Consider the following 20,685-nt stretch of genomic DNA (forward strand, 5'->3'; position numbering starts at 1 on the left):
CTTCAGTTAGCAGCAGTAGCGAAGGAATCGCTCCATCGGGTTCAGTTAACAGCCATCGATCGATCACTCGGGTTCAGTAACGCGTAGCCTGCAGTGTAATCGCTCGGATTCAGTTAGAGCCCAACGCCTCGCTCGGCTTTAATTAGAGCCAACGCCTCGCACACACGTGCGTACGTACGAGAGAAACGCGCATCGCTCCGCCTCCGACCTCCCACCGTAACCGGCAACTCCCCGAAATTTTCCTCCCCCTCGCTTCTACCACGGTTTTTTCCGTCATGGACGGCCCAAAGAATGTCATGCAGTTGCGTCTCCGGCCCGCCTAGGACAAAAAGCCCATTTTCTGTCATGATTTTTTGTCATAGAAGTAGGAGCCCACCACATTTGTGATGATACCGGATTTTGTCACAATTATCGTCATAGAAGTGTCATATGTATGACAGAAAAAATTCGTTCGGCCCAAAATGTCACGGATGTGTCTTTTTTTTGTAGTGCAAAGATAACCAATCATACATAAAAGAATTCAGAGGAGATTCAAATATTTCTCATAGATAAACTTGATCATAAACCCACAATTCATCGGATCTCAACAAACACACCACAAAAAGTGTTACATCGAATAGATCTCCAAGATGGACCCGAAGGTCTGTGGTAAACTACTCACAACTCATCGGATAGGCCTTGGAGATCATGTAGAGGCCCTCCATGGTCGATTCCCCCTCGAGCGGAGCACCGACGAAGGCTCCAAGATGGGATCTCGCGGATACAGAAGGTTGCGGCGGTGGAATTAGGTTTTCGTGGTGCTCCTGGATGGTTTCGGGGTACGTAGATATATATGTTGGGTTTCGTAGTAATTTCAAAAATTTTCCTACGCGCACACAGGATCATGTGATGCATAGCAACGAGAGGAGAGTGTTGTCTACGTACCCAACGCAGACCGACTGCGGAAGCAATGACACGACGTAGAGGAAGTAGTCGTACGTCTTCACGATCCAACCGATCAAGCACCGAAACTACGGCACCTCCGAGTTCGAGCACACGTTCAGCTCGATGACGATCCCCGGACTCCGATCCAGCAAAGTGTTGGGGAAGAGTTTCGTCAGCACGACGGCGTGGTGACGATCTTGATGAACTACAGCAGCAGGGCTTCGCCTAAACTCCGCTACAGTATTATCGAGGAATATGGTGGCAGGGGGCACCGCACACGGCTAAGGAATCGATCACGTGGATCAACTTGTGTCAACTTGTGTGTTTTAGAGGTGCTCCTGCCTCCGTATATAAAGGAGCCAAGGGGGGAGGGGGCGCCGGCCAAGAGAGAGAGGCGCAGGAGGAGTCCTACTCCTACCGGGAGTAGGACTCCCCCCCCAATCCTATTCCAACTAGGATTCCCAAGGGGGAAAGGGGGAGAGGGGTGGCCGGCCACCTCTCCTAGTCCTAATAGGACTAGGGGAAGGGGGGAGGCGTGCAGCCCCCTTGGGCTGCCCCTTTCTCCTTTCCACTAAGGCCCATGAAGGCCCATGTGGTTCCCGGGGGGTTCCGGTAACCTCCCGGTAACCCGGTAAAATCCCGATTTCACCCGGAACACTTCCGATGTCCAAACATAGGCTTCCAATATATCAATCTTTATGTCTCGACCATTTCGAGACTCCTCGTCATGTCCGTGATCACATCCGGGACTCCGAACAACCTTCGGTACATCAAAATGCATAAACTCATAATATAACTGTCATCGTAACCTTAAGCGTGCGGACCCTACGGGTTCGAGAACAATGTAGACATGACCGAGACATGTCTCTGGTCAATAACCAATAGCGGGACCTGGATGCCCATATTGGCTCCTACATATTCTACGAAGATCTTTATCGGTCAGACCGCATAACAACATACGTTGTTCCCTTTGTCATCGGTATGTTACTTGCCCGAGATTCGATCGTTGGTATCCAATACCTAGTTCAATCTCGTTACCGGCAAGTCTCTTTACTCGTTCCGTAATACATCATCTCACAACTAACATATTAGTTGTAATGCTTGCAAGGCTTATGTGATGTGTATTACCGAGAGGGCCCAGAGATACCTCTCCGACAATCGGAGTGACAAATCCTAATCTCGAAATACGCCAACCCAACATCGACCATTGGAGACACCTGTAGTACTCCTTTATAATCACCCAGTTACGTTGTGACGTTTGGTAGTACCCAAAGTGTTCCTCCGGTAAACGGGAGTTGCATAATCTCATAGTCATAGGAACATGTATAAGTCATGAAGAAAGCAATAGCAACATACTAAACGATCGGGTGCTAAGCTAATGGAATGGGTCATGTCAATCAGATCATTCTACTAATGATGTGACCTCGTTAATCAAATAACAACTCATTGTTCATGGTTAGGAAACATAACCATCTTTGATTAACAAGCTAGTCAAGTAGAGGCATACTAGTGACACTCTGTTTGTCTATGTATTCACACATGTATTATATTTCCGGTAAATACAATTCTAGCATGAATAATAAACATTTATCATGATTATAAGGAAATAAATAATAACTTTATTATTGCCTCTAGGGCATATTTCCTTCAGTCTCCCACTTGCACTAGAGTCAATAATCTAGATTACACTGTAATGAATCTAACACCCATGGAGCTTTGGTGCTGATCATGTTTTGCTCGTGGAAGAGGCTTAGTCAACGGGTCTGCAACATTCAGATCCGTATGTATCTTGCAAATCTCTATGTCTCCCACCTGGACTAGATCCCGGATGGAGTTGAAGCGTCTCTTGATGTGTTTGGTCCTTTTGTGAAATCTGGATTCCTTTGCCAAGGCAATTGCACCAGTATTGTCACAAAAGATTTTCATTGGACCCGATGCACTAGGTATGACACCTAGATCGGATATGAACTCCTTCATCCAGATTCCTTCATTTGCTGCTTCCTAAGCAGCTATGTATTCCGCTTCACATGTAGATCCCGCTACGACGCTTTGTTTAGAACTGCACCAACTGACAGCTCCACCGTTTAATGTAAACACGTATCCGGTTTGCGATTTAGAATCGTCCGGATCAGTGTCAAAGCTTGCATCAACGTAACCTTTTACGATGAGCTCTTTGTCACTTCCATATACGAGAAACATATCCTTAGTCCTTTTCAGGTATTTCAGGATGTTCTTGACCGCTGTCCAGTGATCCATTCCTGGATTACTTTGGTACCTCCCTGCTAAACTTATAGCAAGGCACACATCAGGTCTGGTACATAGCATTGCATACATGATAGAGCCTATGGCTGATGCATAGGGAACATCTTTCATATTCTCTCTATCTTCTGCAGTGGTCGGGTATTGAGTCTTACTCAATTTCACACCTTGTAACACAGGCAAGAACCCTTTCTTCGCTTGATCCATTTTGAACTTCTTCAAAATTTTGTCAAGGTATGTGCTTTGTGAAAGTCCAATTAAGCGTCTTGATCTATCTCTATAGATCTTAATGCCCAATATGTAAGCAGCTTCACCGAGGTCTTTCATTGAAAAACTTTTATTCAAGTATCCCTTTATGCTATCCAGAAATTCTATATCATTTCCAATCAGTAATATGTCATCCACATATAATATCAGAAATGCTACAGAGCTCCCATTCACTTTCTTGTAAATACAGGCTTCTCCAAAAGTCTGTATAAAACCAAATGCTTTGATCACACTATCAAAACGTTTATTCCAACTCCGAGAGGCTTGCACCAGTCCATAAATGGATCGCTGGAGCTTGCACACTTTGTTAGCTCCCTTTGGATTGACAAAACCTTCTGGTTGCATCATATACAACTCTTCTTCCAGGAATCCATTCAGGAATGCAGTTTTGACATCCATTTGCCAAATTTCATAATCATAAAATGCGGCAATTGCTAACATGATTCGGACGGACTTAAGCATCGCTACGGGTGAGAAGGTCTCATCGTAGTCAATTCCTTGAACTTGCCGAAAACCTTTTGCGACAAGTCGAGCTTTGTAGACAGTAACATTACCATCAGCGTCAGTCTTCTTCTTAAAGATCCATTTATTCTCAATCGCTTGCCGATCATCGGGCAAGTCAACCAAAGTCCATACTTTGTTCTCATACATGGATCCCATCTCAGATTTCATGGCTTCTAGCCACTTTGCGGAATCTGGGCTCACCATCGCTTCTTCATAGTTCGTAGGTTCATCATGATCTAGTAGCATGACCTCCAGAACAGGATTACCGTACCACTCTGGTGCGGATCTTACTCTGGTTGATCTACGAAGTTCAGTAGCATCTTGATCTGAAGTTTCATGATCATTATCATTGGCTTCCTCACTAACTGGTGTAGGTGTCACTGAAACAGTTTTCTGTGATGAACTACTTTCCAGTAAGGGAGCAGGTACAGTTACCTCGTCAAGTTCTACTTTCCTCCCACTCACTTCTTTCGAGAGAAACTCCTTCTCTAGAAATGATCCATTCTTAGCAACAAATGTTTTGCCTTCGGATCTGTGATAGAAGGTGTACCCAACAGTTTCCTTTGGGTATCCTATGAATACACATTTCTCCGATTTGGGTTCGAGCTTATCAGGTTGAAGCTTTTTCACATAAGCATCGCAGCCCCAAACTTTAAGAAACGACAACTTTGGTTTCTTGCCAAACCACAGTTCATAAGGCGTCGTCTCAACGGATTTTGATGGTGCCCTATTTAACGTGAATGCGGCCGTCTCTAAAGCATATCCCCAAAATGATAGCGGTAAATCAGTAAGAGACATCATAGATCGCACCATATCTAATAAAGTACGATTACGACGTTCGGACACACCATTACGTTGTGGTGTTCCGGGTGGCGTGAGTTGCGAAACTATTCCACAGTTTTTCAAATGTACACCAAACTCGTAACTCAAATATTCTCCTCCACGATCAGATCGTAGAAACTTTATTTTCTTGTTACGATGATTTTCAACTTCACTCTGAAATTCTTTGAACTTTTCAAATGTTTCAGACTTATGTTTCATTAAGTAAATATACCCATATCTGCTTAAATCATCTGTGAAGGTGAGAAAATAACGATATCCGCCACGAGCCTCAATATTCATCGGGCCACATACATCGGTATGTATGATTTCCAACAAATCTGTTGCTCTCTCCATAGTACCGGAGAACGGTGTTTTAGTCATCTTGCCCATGAGGCACGGTTCGCAAGTACCAAGTGATTCATAATCAAGTGGTTCCAAAAGTCCATTAGTATGGAGTTTCTTCATGCGTTTTACACCGATATGACCTAAACGACAGTGCCACAAATAAGTTGCACTTTCATTATCAACTCTGCATCTTTTGGTTTCAACATTATGAATTTGTGTATTACTACTATCGAGAATAAGAATAGACCACTCTTCAAGGGTGCATGACCATAAAAGATATTACTCATATAAATAGAACAACCATTATTCTCTGATTTAAATGAATAACCGTCTCGCATTAAACAAGATCCAGATATAATGTTCATGCTCAACGCTGGCACCAAATAACAATTATTTAGGTCTAATATTAATCCCGAAGGTAGATGTAGAGGTAGCGTGCCGACCGCGATCACATCGACTTTGGAACCGTTTCCCACGCGCATCGTCACCTCGTCCTTTGCCAGTGCCCGCTTATTCTGTAGTCCCTGTTTCGAGTTGCAAATATTAGCAACAGAACCAGTATCAAATACCCAGGTGCTACTGCGAGCATTGGTAAGGTACACATCAATAACATGTATATCACATATACCTTTGTTCACCTTGCCATCCTTCTTATCCGCCAAATACTTGGGGCAGTTCCGCTTCCAGTGACCAGTCTGCTTGCAGTAGAAGCACTCAGTTTCAGGCTTAGGTCCAGACTTGGGTTTCTTCTCTTGAGCAGCAACTTGCTTGCCGTTCTTCTTGAAGTTCCCCTTTTTCTTCCCTTTGCTCTTTTTCTTGAAACTAGTGGTCTTGTTAACCATCAACACTTGATGCTCCTTCTTGATTTCTACCTCCGCAGCTTTCAGCATTGCGAAGAGCTCGGGAATAGTCTTGTTCATCCCTTCAATATTATAGTTCATCACGAAGCTCTTGTAGCTTGGTGGCAGTGATTGGAGAATTCTGTCAATGACGCAATCATCCGGAAGATTAACTCCCAATTTGAATCAAGTGATTATTATACCCAGACATTTTGAGTATATGCTCACTGACAGAACTGTTCTCTTCCATCTTGCAGCTATAGAACTTATTGGAGACTTCATATCTCTCAATCCGGGCATTTGCTTGAAATATTAACTTCAACTCCTGGAACATCTCATATGCTCCATGACGTTCAAAACGTCGTTGAAGTCCCGATTCTAAGCCGTAAAGCATGGCACACTGAACTATCGAGTAGTCATCAGCTTTGCTCTGCCAGACGTTCATAACATCTGGCGTTGCTCCAGCAGCAGGCCTGGCACCCAGCGGTGCTTCCAGGACGTAATTCTTCTGTGCAGCAATGAGGATAATCCTCAAGTTACGGACCCAGTCCGTGTAATTGCTACCATCATCTTTCAACTTTGCTTTCTCAAGGAACGCATTAAAATTTAACGGAACAACAGCACGAGCCATCTATCTACAATCAACATAAACAAGCAAGATACTATCAGGGACTAAGTTCATGATAAATTTTAAGTTCAATTAATCATATTATTAAAGAACTCCCACTTAGATAGACATCCCTCTAATCCTCTAAGTGATCACGTGATCCAAATCAACTAAACCATATCCGATCATCATGTGAGATGGAGTAGTTTCATCGGTGAACATCATTATGTTGATCATATCTACTATATGATTCACGCTCGACCTTTCGGTCTCCGTGTTCCGAGGCCATATCTGCATATGCTAGGCTCGTCAAGTTTAACCTGAGTATTCTGCGTGCGCAACTGTTTTGCACCTGTTGTATTTGAACGTAGAGCCTATCACACCCGATCATCACGTGGTGTCTCAGCACGAAGAACTTTTGCAACGGTGCATACTCAGGGAGAACACTTCTTGATAATTTAGTGAGAGATCATCTTATAATGCTACCGTCAATCAAAGCAAGATAAGATGCATAAAAAGATAAACATCACATGCAATCAATATAAGTGATATGATATGGCCATCATCATCTTGTGCTTGTGATCTCCATCTCCGAAGCACCGTCATGATCACCATCGTCACCGGCGCGACACCTTGATCTCCATCGTAGCATCGTTGTCGTCTCGCCAATCTTATGCTTCCACGACTATCACTACCGTTTAGTAATAAAGTAAAGCATTACATCGCGATTGCATTGCATACAATAAAGCGACAACCATATGGCTCCTGCCAGTTGCCGATAACTTGGTTACAAAACATGATCATCTCATACAATAAAATTCAGCATCATGCCTTGACCATATCACATCACAACATGCCCTGCAAAAACAAGTTAGACGTCCTCTACTTTGTTGTTGCATGTTTTACGTGGCTGCTACGGGCTTAAGTAAGAACCAATCTCACCTACGCATCAAAACCACAACGATAGTTTGTCAAATAGACTCCATTTTAACCTTCACAAGGACCGGGCGTAGCCATACTTGGTTCAACTAAAGTTGGAGAGGCAGTCGCCCGCAAGCCATCTCTGTGCAAAGCACGTCGAGGGAACCGGTCTCGCGTAAGCGTACGCGTAAGGTTGGTCCGGGTCGTCTCGTCCAACAATACCGCTGAACCAAAATTTGACATGCTGGTAGGCAGTATGACTTGTATCATCCACAACTCACTTGTGTTCTACTCGTGCATATAACATCAACATCATTAACCTAGGCTCTGATACCACTGTTGGGTTTCGTAGTAATTTCAAAAAATTTCCTACGCGCACACAGGATCATGTGATGCATAGCAACGAGAGGAGAGTGTTGTCTACGTACCCAACGCAGACCGACTGCGGAAGCAATGACACGACGTAGAGGAAGTAGTCGTACGTCTTCACGATCCAACCGATCAAGCACCGAAACTACGGCACCTCCGAGTTCGAGCACACGTTCAGCTCGATGACGATCCCCGGACTCCGATCCAGCAAAGTGTCGGGGAAGAGTTTCGTCAGCACGACGGCGTGGTGACGATCTTGATGAACTACAGCAGCAGGGCTTCGCCTAAACTCCGCTACAGTATTATCGAGGAATATGGTGGCAGGGGGCACCGCACACGGCTAAGGAATCGATCACGTGGATCAACTTGTGTCAACTTGTGTGTTTAGAGGTGCCCCTGCCTCCGTATATAAAGGAGGAGAGGAGGGGAGGCTGGCCGGCCAAAGAGGGAGGCGCAGGAGAGTCCTACTCCCTCTGGGAGTAGGATTCCTCCCCCCAACCCTAGTCCAACTAGGATTCCTCGGAGGGGAAGGGAGAGAGGGGGGCCGGCCACCTTCTCCTAGTCCTAATAGGACTAGGGGAGGGGAAAGAGGCGCAGCCACCTTGGGCTGCCCCTTTCTCCTTTCCACTAAGGCCCATGATGGCCCATATGGCTCCCGGGGGGTTCCGGTAACCCGGTAAAATCCCGATTTCACCCGGAACACTTCCGATGTCCAAACATAGGCTTCCAATATATCAATCTTTACGTCTCGACCATTTCGAGACTCCTCGTCATGTCCGTGATCACATCCGGGACTCCGAACAACCTTCGGTACATCAAAATGCATAAACTCATAATATAACTGTCATCGTAACCTTAAGCGTGCGGACCCTACGGGTTCGAGAACAATGTAGACATGACCGAGACATGTCTCTGGTCAATAACCAATAGCGGGACCTGGATGCCCATATTGGCTCCTACATATTCTACGAAGATCTTTATCGGTCAGACCGCATAACAACATACGTTGTTCCCTTTGTCATCGGTATGTTACTTGCCCGAGATTCGATCGTCGGTATCCAATACCTAGTTCAATCTCGTTAACGGCAAGTCTCTTTACTCGTTCCGTAATACATCATCTCACAACTAACATATTAGTTGTAATGCTTGCAAGGCTTATGTGATGTGTATTACCGAGAGGGCCCAGAGATACCTCTCCGACAATCGGAGTGACAAATCCTAATCTCGAAATACGCCAACCCAACATCGACCATTGGAGACACCTGTAGTACTCCTTTATAATCACCCATTTACGTTGTGACGTTTGGTAGTACCCAAAGTATTCCTCCGGTAAACGGGAGTTACATAATCTCATAGTCGTAGGAACATGTATAAGTCATGAAGAAAGCAATAGCAACATACTAAACGATCAGGTGCTAAGCTAATGGAATGGGTCATGTCAATCAGATCATTCTACTAATGATGTGACCTCGTTAATCAAATAACAACTTATTGTTCATGGTTAGGAAACATAACCATCTTTGATTAACGAGCTAGTCAAGTAGAGGCATACTAGTGACACTCTGTTTGTCTATGTATTCACACATGTATTATGTTTCCGGTAAATACAATTCTAGCATGAATAATAAACATTTATCATGATTATAAGGAAATAAATAATAACTTTATTATTGCCTCTAGGGCATATTTCCTTCAATATATAGGAGGAAGAAGTAGGTCGGTGGACGCTCGAGGGGCCCACAAGGGTGGGGGGTGCGCCCACCCTCTTAGGGCACGCCGGACACCCTCGTGACCGCCTCACTCATTGCTTGACGTCCACTTCAAGTCTCCTGGTCTGCAGTTGTTCCGAAAAGATCGCTCCCGAAGGTTTCATCCCGTTTGGACTCCGTTTGATATTCCTTTTCTTCGAAACAGTGAAATAGGCAAAAAAAACAGCAATTCAGGCTGGGCCTCCGGTTAGTAGGTTAGTCCCAAAAATGATATAAAAGTGTAAAGTAAAGCCCATAAACATCCAAAACATGTAATATAATAGCATGGAACAATCAAAAATTATAGATACGTTGGAGACGTATCATTATGCTAAAGTAACAATCTATTCACTATGTCAAGTATGAATCAGAAACTTCATTCAAAACTAACAACTATAATCTCGGTCATTGAAGCAATTGCAATTTATCATAACATCGAAAAGAGTCGATATAAGAGATTTTCAGCAAGTCCACATACTCAACTATCATTTAGTCTTTCACAATTGCTAACACTCACGCAATACTTATGGGTATGAAGTTTTAATCGGACACAGAGAAAGATAGGGGCTTATAGTGTTGCCTCCCAACCTTTTACCTCAAGGGTAATGTCAACAATAATAGTTCATGCTAACTTACATCTAATTGGATATATATATTAGGATTTTTCCAACACAAGGTGCTTGCCAAAGGATAAAATATAAAAAGGAAATGTGAAGATCACCATAACTCTTGCATAATGTATAAGACAAAAGTAAAAGATAGGCCCCTCGCAGAGGGAAGCAGAGGTTGTCATGTGCTTTTATGGTTGGATGCACGAAATCTTAATGCAAAAGAATGTCACTTTATATTGCCACTTATGATATGAACCTTTATTATGCAGTCCATCGCTTTTCTTGCTTCCATATCACAAGATCGTATAAAGCTTATTTTCTCCACGCTAATAAGTCATACATATTTAGAGAGCAATTTTATTGCATACAACAATGACAACTTACTTGAAGGATCTTACACTCAATCCATAGGTACGTATGGTGGACTCTTATGGCAAGACTGGGTTTAAGGATATTTGGAAGCACAAGTAGTATCTCTACTTAGTGCAAAGAATTTGGCTAGCGTGAGGGAGAATGGCAAGCTCAACATGTTGGATGATCCATGACAATATACTTTATTTCGGATATAAGAAAACATAACCCATTACGTTGTCTTCCTTGTCCAACATCAACTCTTTAGCATGTCATATTTTAATGAGTGCTCACAATCATAAAAGATGTCCAAGATAGTATGTTTATATGTGAGAACCTCTCTTTCTTTATTACTTCCTATGAATTGCAACGATGACCAAAACTCTGTTTGCCAACTCTCAACAACTTTTATTCATCATACTCTTAATATGTGAAGTCATTACTCTCCATAAGATCCATATGATCTCTTTATTTCTTTTTATTCTTTCTTTTTCTTTCATTCCCTCAAGATCATAGCAAAATAGCAAGGCCCTTGACTCAAGACTAATCTTTATTATATATAGCTCACGGACTCAATTACATAGAGGAATCATAAAGCAAAACTCAAAACTAGATCATTCTAAAACTTTATTCTACTAGATCAAGATATTACCAAAAGGATCAAACTAAGAAAAACGGTAAAGATAGGAGTGTGATGGTGATACGATACCGGGGCACCTCCACCAAGCTTGGCAGTTGCCAAGGGGAGTGCCCATACCCATGTGGTTATGTATCCTTCTTCAGAGGTGATAATGATGGACTTGTTGATGATGAAGGCTTGTTATCCCTCTTCCAAGGCATAGGCTCGCCATCATAGAAAGATGATCGAGTCTCCGGGATCCTTAAGTCTGCAGCCAAACTCATCATCTTGAATCTATATTCATACACACAGTTTTGGTTTTGCAGGTCATAGATCTGGGCTTGGAGGTGCTCGATTTTCTTGTGAAGCTTGAAGATGGCCTCCCCAATGTTCTTGGCATCCAGCTTGTGGTTGTTGGTGAACTCCACAATCATCATGTGGTTGGTATCGAGTCCGTGTTCCACCATCTCTTGGCACTTGAAAACCTGCTACTCCATTGCTTTGAATCTTGTCTCCACGCTTCCGGTTCTCCTTGGTCCTTTGACATCACGGATGTGCAGCACCCCCTCATGCATCTCAATGGTTTGAGGGTGTTGCAGCACCTCCGCGAGGTAGGGGTTGATGACCTCCTCAAAGAATTTGTCCTTGGGTGCGCTCGAAGACGTCATGGTGGTCTAGATATGTCAGAAAAATAACTCGAAACAAAAACAAGAGATATTTGCGTGGTGCGGTGGTCAAAACCTTCGGGACATTATATAATGAATTTTTACCGACCAAAAGAAGGATCGTGTAAGGAAACGGAGTCCGGAGAGCACACGAGGTGCCCACAAGGCAGGGGGCGTGCCCATGGGGGTAGGGCGCGCCCTCCACCCTCGTGGATGCCTCGTGTCCTTCCCGGACTACTTCTTATTTTCCTATTTTCTTAAATATTCCAAAATAAAGAGAAATTGCCATTAGAACTGTTTTGGAGTCGATTTACTTACCGTACCACATACCTATTCCTTTTCGGAGTCTAAAACGTTCTGGAAAGTGTCCCTTATGTATTCCTCTGGTGTTACGGTTTCAATCAAATTAGTTTCAACAACATTTATTGGATTACCTGAGATAATGTTTGATTCTTTGGCCGTTCACCACCTTCGGACTTGTGCCATCGAAGTTGTTGATTTTTATGGCACCGGAACGATAGACCTCCTCGATAACGTAAGGACCTTCCCATTTAGAGAGGAGTTTTCCTGCAAAAAATCTTAAACGAGAGTTGAAAAGCAACACATAATCACCTACATTAAACTCATGCTTTTGTATCATTTTGTCATGCCATCTTTTAACTTTTTCTTTAAATAATTTGGCATTCTCATAGGCTTGAGTTCTCCATTCATCAAGTGAGCTAATGTCAAATAACCTCTTCTCACCGGCAAGTTTGAAATCATAATTGAGCTATTTAATGGCTCAATATGCCTTATGTTCTAGTTCGAGAGGTAAGTGACATGCTTTTCCATAAACCATTTTATATGGAGACATACCCATAAGATTTTTATAAGAAGTTCTATAGGCCCATAATGCATCATCAAGTTTCTTGGACCAATTCTTTCTAGATCTATTAATAGTCTTTTGCAAAATCAATTTAAGCTCTCTGTTACTCAGTTCTACTTGGCCACTAGACTGTGGGTGATATGGAGATGCAATTCTATGATTAACATCATACTTAGCAAGCATTTTACGAAAAGCACCATGAATAAAGTGTGAACCACCATCAGTCATTAGGTATCTAGGGACTCCAAACCTTGGAAAAATAACTTCTTTAAGCATCTTAATAGAAGTGTTATGATCAACACTAGTAGTTGGAATAGCTTCTACCCACTCAGTAACATAATCAACAGCAACTAAAATATGTGTATACCCATTAGAGAAAGGAAACAGTCCCATATAATCAAAGCCCCAAACATCAAAAGGTTCAATAACAAGAGAATAATTCATAGGTATTTCTTGACGTCTACTAATATTACCAATTCTTTGACATTCATCGCAAGACAAGACAAACTTACGGGCCTCCTTGAAGAGAGTGTGCCAATAAAAACTGGATTGCAATACCTTATGCGTAGTACTATCTCCAGCGTGGTGTCCTCCATAAGCCTCGGAGTGACACTTGCGTAGGATCTGTTCATGTTCATGCTCAGGTACACAATGTCTAATAACACCATCTACTCCTTCTTTATAAAGGTGTGGGTCATCCTAGAAATAATGTCTTAAATCATAGAAAAACTTTTTCTTTTGCTGGTATGTGAAACTAGGTGGTATAAAATTGGCAACAATGTAATTAGCATAATAAGCATACCATGGAGCAGTACGAGAAGCATTTATGACAGCTAATTTTTCATCAGGGAAGCAATCATCAATAGGTAGTGGGTCATCAAGAATATTCTCTAACCTAGACAAGTTGTCTGCAACAGGGTTCTCATCTCCCTTTCTATCAATAATATGAAAATCAAATTCTTGTAATAGGAGAACCCATCTAATAAGTCTAGGTTTAGCATCTTTATTTTCCATAAGATATTTAATAGCAGCATGATAAGTGTGAACAGTTACTTTAGAGTCAACATTATAAGGTCTGAACTTATCACAAGCAAATACAACTGCTAAAAATTCTTTTTTAGTAGTAGCATAATTTCTCTGGGCACTGTCTAGATTTTTACTAGCATATTGAATAACATTTAGTTTCTTATCAACTCTTTGTCCTAGAACAGCACCTACGGCATAATCACTAGCATCACACATAATTTCAAAGGGTAAATTCCAATCGGGTGGCTGAACAATAGGTGCAGAAATCAAAACTTTCTTAAGTATTTAAAATGCTTCTACACAATCATCATCGAAGACAAAATGAATATCTTTTTGTAAGAGATTAGTTAGAGGCCTAGAAATTTTAGAGAAGTCCTTAATGAACCTCCTATAAAAACCGCCATGACCAAGGAAACTTCTTATACCTTTAATGTCTTTAGGACACGACATCTTTTCAATAGCATCAACTTTAGCTTTATCAACTTTAATACCTCTTTCAGAAATTTTATGCCCCAAGACAATGCCTTCATTAACCATAAAGTGGCATTTTTCCCAATTCAAGAGAAGATTAGTTTCTTCACATCTCCGCGAAACTCGATCAAGGTTTCTCAAGCAATCATCAAAGGAGGATCCATAAACGGAGAAATCATCCATGAAAACCTCAACAATCATTTCACAAAAGTCAAAGAATATAGCCATCATGCATCTTTGAAAGGTAGCAGGTGCATTACATAAACCAAAAGGCACACGTCTATAAGCAAAAGTACCGAAAGGGCAAGTAAAAGTGGTCTTTTCTTGATCCTCTTTTGACACAGGTATTTGAGAGAAACCAGTGTAACCATCTAGAAGGCAAAAATGTGTATGTTTGGATAATCTTTCTAGCATTTGATCAATAAAAGGCAAAGGGTAATGATCCTTTTTAGTAGCTTTATTTAATTTGCGGAAATCAATTACCATCCTATAACCTGTAACAATTCTTTGCGGGATCAATTCATCTTTATCAGTAGGAACGACAGTAATACCTCCCTTCTTAGGGACACAATGGATAGGACTTACCCACTGACTATCAGCAACGGGATAAATTATACATGCCTCTAGGAGCTTTAATATTTCTTTTCTTACCACTTCTTTCATCTTAGGATTTATTCGCCGTTGGTGATCAACAACCGGTTTAGCGTCTTTCTCCAATTTTATTTTGTCCTGGCATAGAGTGGGACTAATGCCCTTAAGATCATCAAGAGTATATCCAATAGCAGCACGGTGCTTCTTCAGAGTTTTCAATAATTTCTCATCTTCCTGCTCTGAAAGGTTAGCACTAATAATAATAGGATATATCTTCTTTTCATCAAGATAAGCATATTTAAGAGTATTAGGTAGTGGTTTAAGCTCAAACACGGGATCACCCATGGATGGTGGAGGATCCCCTAGAATTTCAACAGGCAAGTTGTGTTTCAAAATAGGTCCTTGTTTAAAGAATACTTCATCTATCTCCCTTCTTTCATTCATAAACTATCATTTTCATGGTATAGCAAATATTGTTCTAAAGGATCATTAGGAGGCACGGCAATAGAAGCAAGACCAATAATTTCATCCTTACTAGGCAATTCTTTATCATGGGTTTGTCTATGAAATTTAGCAAAATTAAACTCATGAGACATATCCCCCGGACCAATATGAAAAACATCATTTTCGCACTCTATCCTAGCATTAATAGTATTCAAGAATGGTCTACCAAGTATGATGGGACAAAAGCTATCTTGTGGGGAACCAAGAACAAGAAAATCAGTAGGATATTTAACTTTCCCACACAAGACTTCAACATCTCTAACAATCCCAACTGGTGAAATATTATCTCTATTAGCAAGCTTAATTGTAACATCAATTTCTTATATCTCAGTAGGTGTAATATCATGCATAATTTCTTTATATAAGGAATGAGGTATCACACTTGCACTAACACCCATATCACATAAGCCATGATAACAATGATCTCCTATTTTAACAGAAATAACATGCATGCCAACAATAGGTCTATGTTTATTTTTAGTATCGGGTCTAGCAATTCTAGCAGCTTCATCACAGAAGTAAATAACATGCCCATCAATATTATCAGCCAAGAGATCTTTAACCATAGCAATACTAGGTTCAACTTTAATTTGCTCACGTGGTGTAGGTGTTCTAGTATTACTCTTATGAACCACAGTTGAAGTTTTAGCATGATCCTTTATCCTAACAGGGAAAGGTGGTTTCTTAATATATGTAGTAGGAACAATATGATCATTATAAGTGATAGTCTTTTCTTCAACTTTAATAGGTGCAACTACTTTTACTTCAATGCGAGGATTGTATTTAAACCACTTCTCCTTAGGGAGATCGACATGAGTAGCAAATGATTTACAGAAAGAAGCTACTATCTCAGAGTCAAGTCCATATTTAGTGCTAAATTCACGAAAAGCGTCGGTATCTATAAAAGATTTAACACAATACAACTTAGGTGTCATACCTGACTCCTTACCTTCGTCGAGATCCCAATCTTTAGTGTTGCGTTTAATTCTTTCTAGTAAATCCCATCTGAATTCAATAGTCTTCATCATAAAAGAACCAGTACAAGAAGTATCGAGCAAGGAGCGATTGTTGAGAGAAAGCCGAGCATAAAAAATTTGAAAAATAATTTCTCTTGAGAGCTCATGATTGGGGCATCAATATAAGATTGACTTAAGCCTCCCCCAAGCTTGAGCGATGCTTTCTCCTTCGCGAGGCCAAAAAATATATATGTAATTACGATCACGATGAACAAGATGCATAGGATAAAACTTCTGATGAAATTCCAATTTCAGTCATTTGTAGTTCCATGATCCCATATCATCACATAGGCTAAACCATGTCAATGCCTCTCCCTTGAAAGATAAAGGGAAGACCTTCTTCTTGATAACATCCTCGGGCATACCTGCAAGCTTAAATAATCCACAAACTTCATCCACATAAATTAGGTGCAAATCGGGATGCAATGTTCCATCTCCTGTAAAAGGATTAGCTAGCAGTTTCTCTACCATACCCGAAGGAATTTCAAATTAAACATTTTCAGTAGGTTCAGTAGGTTGAGGAGCAACTCTTTGCTCTACTGGTCGGGGAGAAGATACCCCGAACAAGCCCCTCAAAGGATTATGTTCCATAGTAACAAGTGACAGTAAATTTCAGCACACTATATAAATTTTTCCTTACCAAGTTCCACTTACCAAAGGTGCTTCATTCCCCGGCAACGACACCAGAAAAGAGTCTTGATGACCCAAACATGTAGGGGATCTATCGTAGTCCTTTTGATAAGTAAGAGTGTCGAACCCAATAAGGAGTAGAAGGAAATGACAAGCTGTTTTCAGTAAGGTATTCACTGCAAGCACTGAAATTATCGGTAACAGATAGCTTTGTGATAAGGTAATTTGTAACGGGTAACAAGTAATGAAAGTAAATAAGGTGCAGCAAGGTGGCCCAATCCTTTTTGTAGCAAAGGACAAGCCTGGACAAATTCTTATATAGAGAAAAGCGCTCCCGAAGACACATGGGAATTATTGTCAAGCTAGTTTTCATCACGCTCATATGATTCACGTTCGTTACTTTGATAATTTGGTATGTGGGTGGACCGGTGCTTGGGTACTGCCCTTTCTTGGACAAGCATCCCACTTATGATTAACCCCTATTGCAAGCATCCGCAACTATAAAAGAAGTATTAAGGTAAACCTAACCGTAGCATGAAACATATGGATCCAAATCAGCCCCTTACGAAGCAATGCATAAACTAGGGTTTAAGCTTCTGTCACTCTAGCAACCCATCATCTACTTATTACTTCCCAGTGCCTTCATCTAGGCCCACACAATGGTGAAGTGTCATGTAGTCGACGTTCACATAACACCACTAGAGGAGAGACAACACACATCTCATCAAAATATCGAACGAATACCAAATTCACATGACTACTTATAGCAAGACTTCTCCCATGTCCTCAGGAACAAACGTAACTACTCACAAATCATATTCATGTTCATAATCAGAGTGGTATTAATATGCATATAGGATCTGAACATATGATCTTCCACCGAATAAACCAACTAGCATCAACTACAAGGAGTAATCAACACTACTAGCAACCCACAGGTACCAATCTGAGGCTTTGGGACAAAGATTGAATATAAGAGATGAACTAGGGTTTGAGAGGAGATGGTGCTGGTGAAGATGTTGATGGAGATTGACCCCCTCCCACTGAGAGGATCGATGGTGATGACCTTGGTGATGATTTCCCCCTCTCGGAGGGATGTTTCCTGTCAGGACCCCGACTCAATGCCACATCGATCTAGCATGTAACACCTCATATCACTTTGCGGCCTGACACACGGTATTCCCACGGGTGTCGCCTTACCTTTGCCCGTGACCGTTTGCGCCTTTTGGCACACGTATATGATAGTGTCGCTAGCATCCATATGATAAGGAGCCCGGGCTGACATGGCTAGTCGTAAACCCAAAGTGGCACAAACCTACAGGGACAGGCATCCATGACCCAGCATCGAACGTGTCGGTCATCAACGAGTGAATCCAGGCTGTAGCACTGGGCTAGTAGGACTCCGGTGAACCGGGCTGTAGCGGGCTAACAGGACTCTGGTATTCATCGCGTGACATTTCCCCAAAGGGACAGACACAGGAACGAAGAAGGACACATGCCGGCCAGCCTAAGTGTTCCGGAGCAGTAGCAAGCTACCATGGCTCAGCGGAAACACTAGGAGACATTTCCCGGTAAGAGAGGCTACTAAGAATAAACAACTAGATAGTCAGATCCCACACATACCAAGCATTTCAATAACATACACACAATATGCTCGATATGTGCAAATACAACATGGCATCACAACATGACTCTATAACTCAAGTATGTATTCATTAGACTCCGAGGAGCGAGATATTACAAACAGGGGTCTCATGACCCAACAATCAGAGCATACAAATCAAAGCACAAGCGGAAGCTTAACATGCCTGAGTACAGACATCTACAAATGAAAAAAATGGCTGAGAAGCCTGACTATCTACCAGATCCTGCCGAGGGCACAAGATCGTAGCTGAGGTAACAAGCTAAACGTCGAAGTCCACGTGGAACTACTAGCGAGACCGAAGTCTCTCTGCAAAAACATAAAATAGGCAAACGTGAGTACAAATGTACCCAGCAAGACTTACATCAGAACTATCTACATATGCATCATTATCAACAAAGGGATGGTGGGGGTTTAACTGCAGCAAGCCAGCTTTGACTCGGTGGCTATCCTGAACTACGACTGCAAGTAACTCTTTTGAGATGGCGCACACGAGTCCACATGTTCACCATATCAATACACCACTATGGATCCGCTCCCGTCTCCCTACGAGAACGCCACCCATAGCACTCACGCTTATCTTGCGTATTTTAGAGTATCCACTTTCACTTATCTATGAACTGATATAAGCAACCCAGAAGTCCTTTACCGCGGACACGGCTATTCGAATAGATGATGTTAACCCTGCAGCGATGTACTTCTTCATACATGTTTCCACCACTTAGCATCTGCACACGACATGTGCTCGCCAGACTTCAAGCGAAAGCCGACGTGGGTGTAGACCACGACCTACCTAAACACTCAAGTCTCTAGTCCAGGTTTATCGCCTATTCGGGTTCCATCCATGAGGAGATCCGGCCGGAGTTTCGCTCACAGCCCCAAACGATGTGAACAGGGTTCCGTGACACCAAACGGGCGCCCGGTATACCCGGCCACGTGCCTACCGCATCACAGCCGACCCCTACGGTCAGCGCTGTCCACGGCCTCCAGCATACTACAAACACCAGAAACTACTTGCAACTCCTGGACAGAGGACTAGGGTGAATAAGAAGTCAAGCGGGGTCATATTTCAGGGCCCAATGTATGGTAGTAGCTGAATCATGGATCACAAACACAGAACTCAGTTCCTAAGGACGGCTTCAATGAGACAACCCACCATGTACTCCTACATGGCCTCTCACCGTTACCTTTTACCAAATCGTGTTCACACACTTAGCTCACACACAGTAGGACATGTTCACACACCTCTGATTCATCCCCGATGAATCAGACCTGACTCAACTCTAAGCAGTAGCAGGCATGACAAACAAGCATGAATGAGTAGGCACATCAGGGCTCAAACAACTCCTACTCATGCTAGTGGGTTTCATCTAATTACTGTGGAATGACAGGTCATGCAGAGGATAAAGGGGTTCAGCTACCGCAGCAAGTAACAGATGAATCGATGTTGTCCTAATGCAGTAAAAGAGAGCAGGAGCGAGAGAGTGGGATTTTATCGGAATGAACAAGGGGGTTTTGCTTGCCTGGCACTTCTGAAGATAACATTGAGTCTTCATCAGTGTCAACGATCACAACGTCGGAACATCGTCTACCGGGAGGGAACAGATACCGGCAACAAGAAGAAATACAATCAATGCAATGCACAATATGATGCATGCTCATGACATGGCAATATGAATGTGTTTTGAGCTAATGCAACTAGCAACAGATTAAATGAAGTTGGTTTGAATACAAGATTAAAATTCCAACTCCATATATGGTTATTTAAATGCCCTTTATTTGTTTTGTCCAAAACAGAGGACAAACATTGTTCAAACATGCATGAAAATGGTACAGATGGGTTCCTTGAATTTTTCTGATAATTTTTCATATTTAATTTATCTCATTTGGAGTTACGGTTGAATTTCTATGAATTTTAGAAGCTTATACAATTTTCTGGAATTTCCTGGATAATAATAAATCCAGAAAATGATTTATGGCGTCAGCACCACGTCACTGTGACGTCAGCAGAGTCAACTGGGCGCCCCGGGTCAAACCTGACCCGTGGGGTCCATTGGTCAGTGAGACATACACTAAACCCGCGTTGACT

This window comes from Triticum aestivum, chromosome 3B, assembly GCF_018294505.1.
Source record: "Triticum aestivum cultivar Chinese Spring chromosome 3B, IWGSC CS RefSeq v2.1, whole genome shotgun sequence".
Classification (NCBI taxonomy): Eukaryota; Viridiplantae; Streptophyta; class Magnoliopsida; order Poales; family Poaceae; genus Triticum; species Triticum aestivum.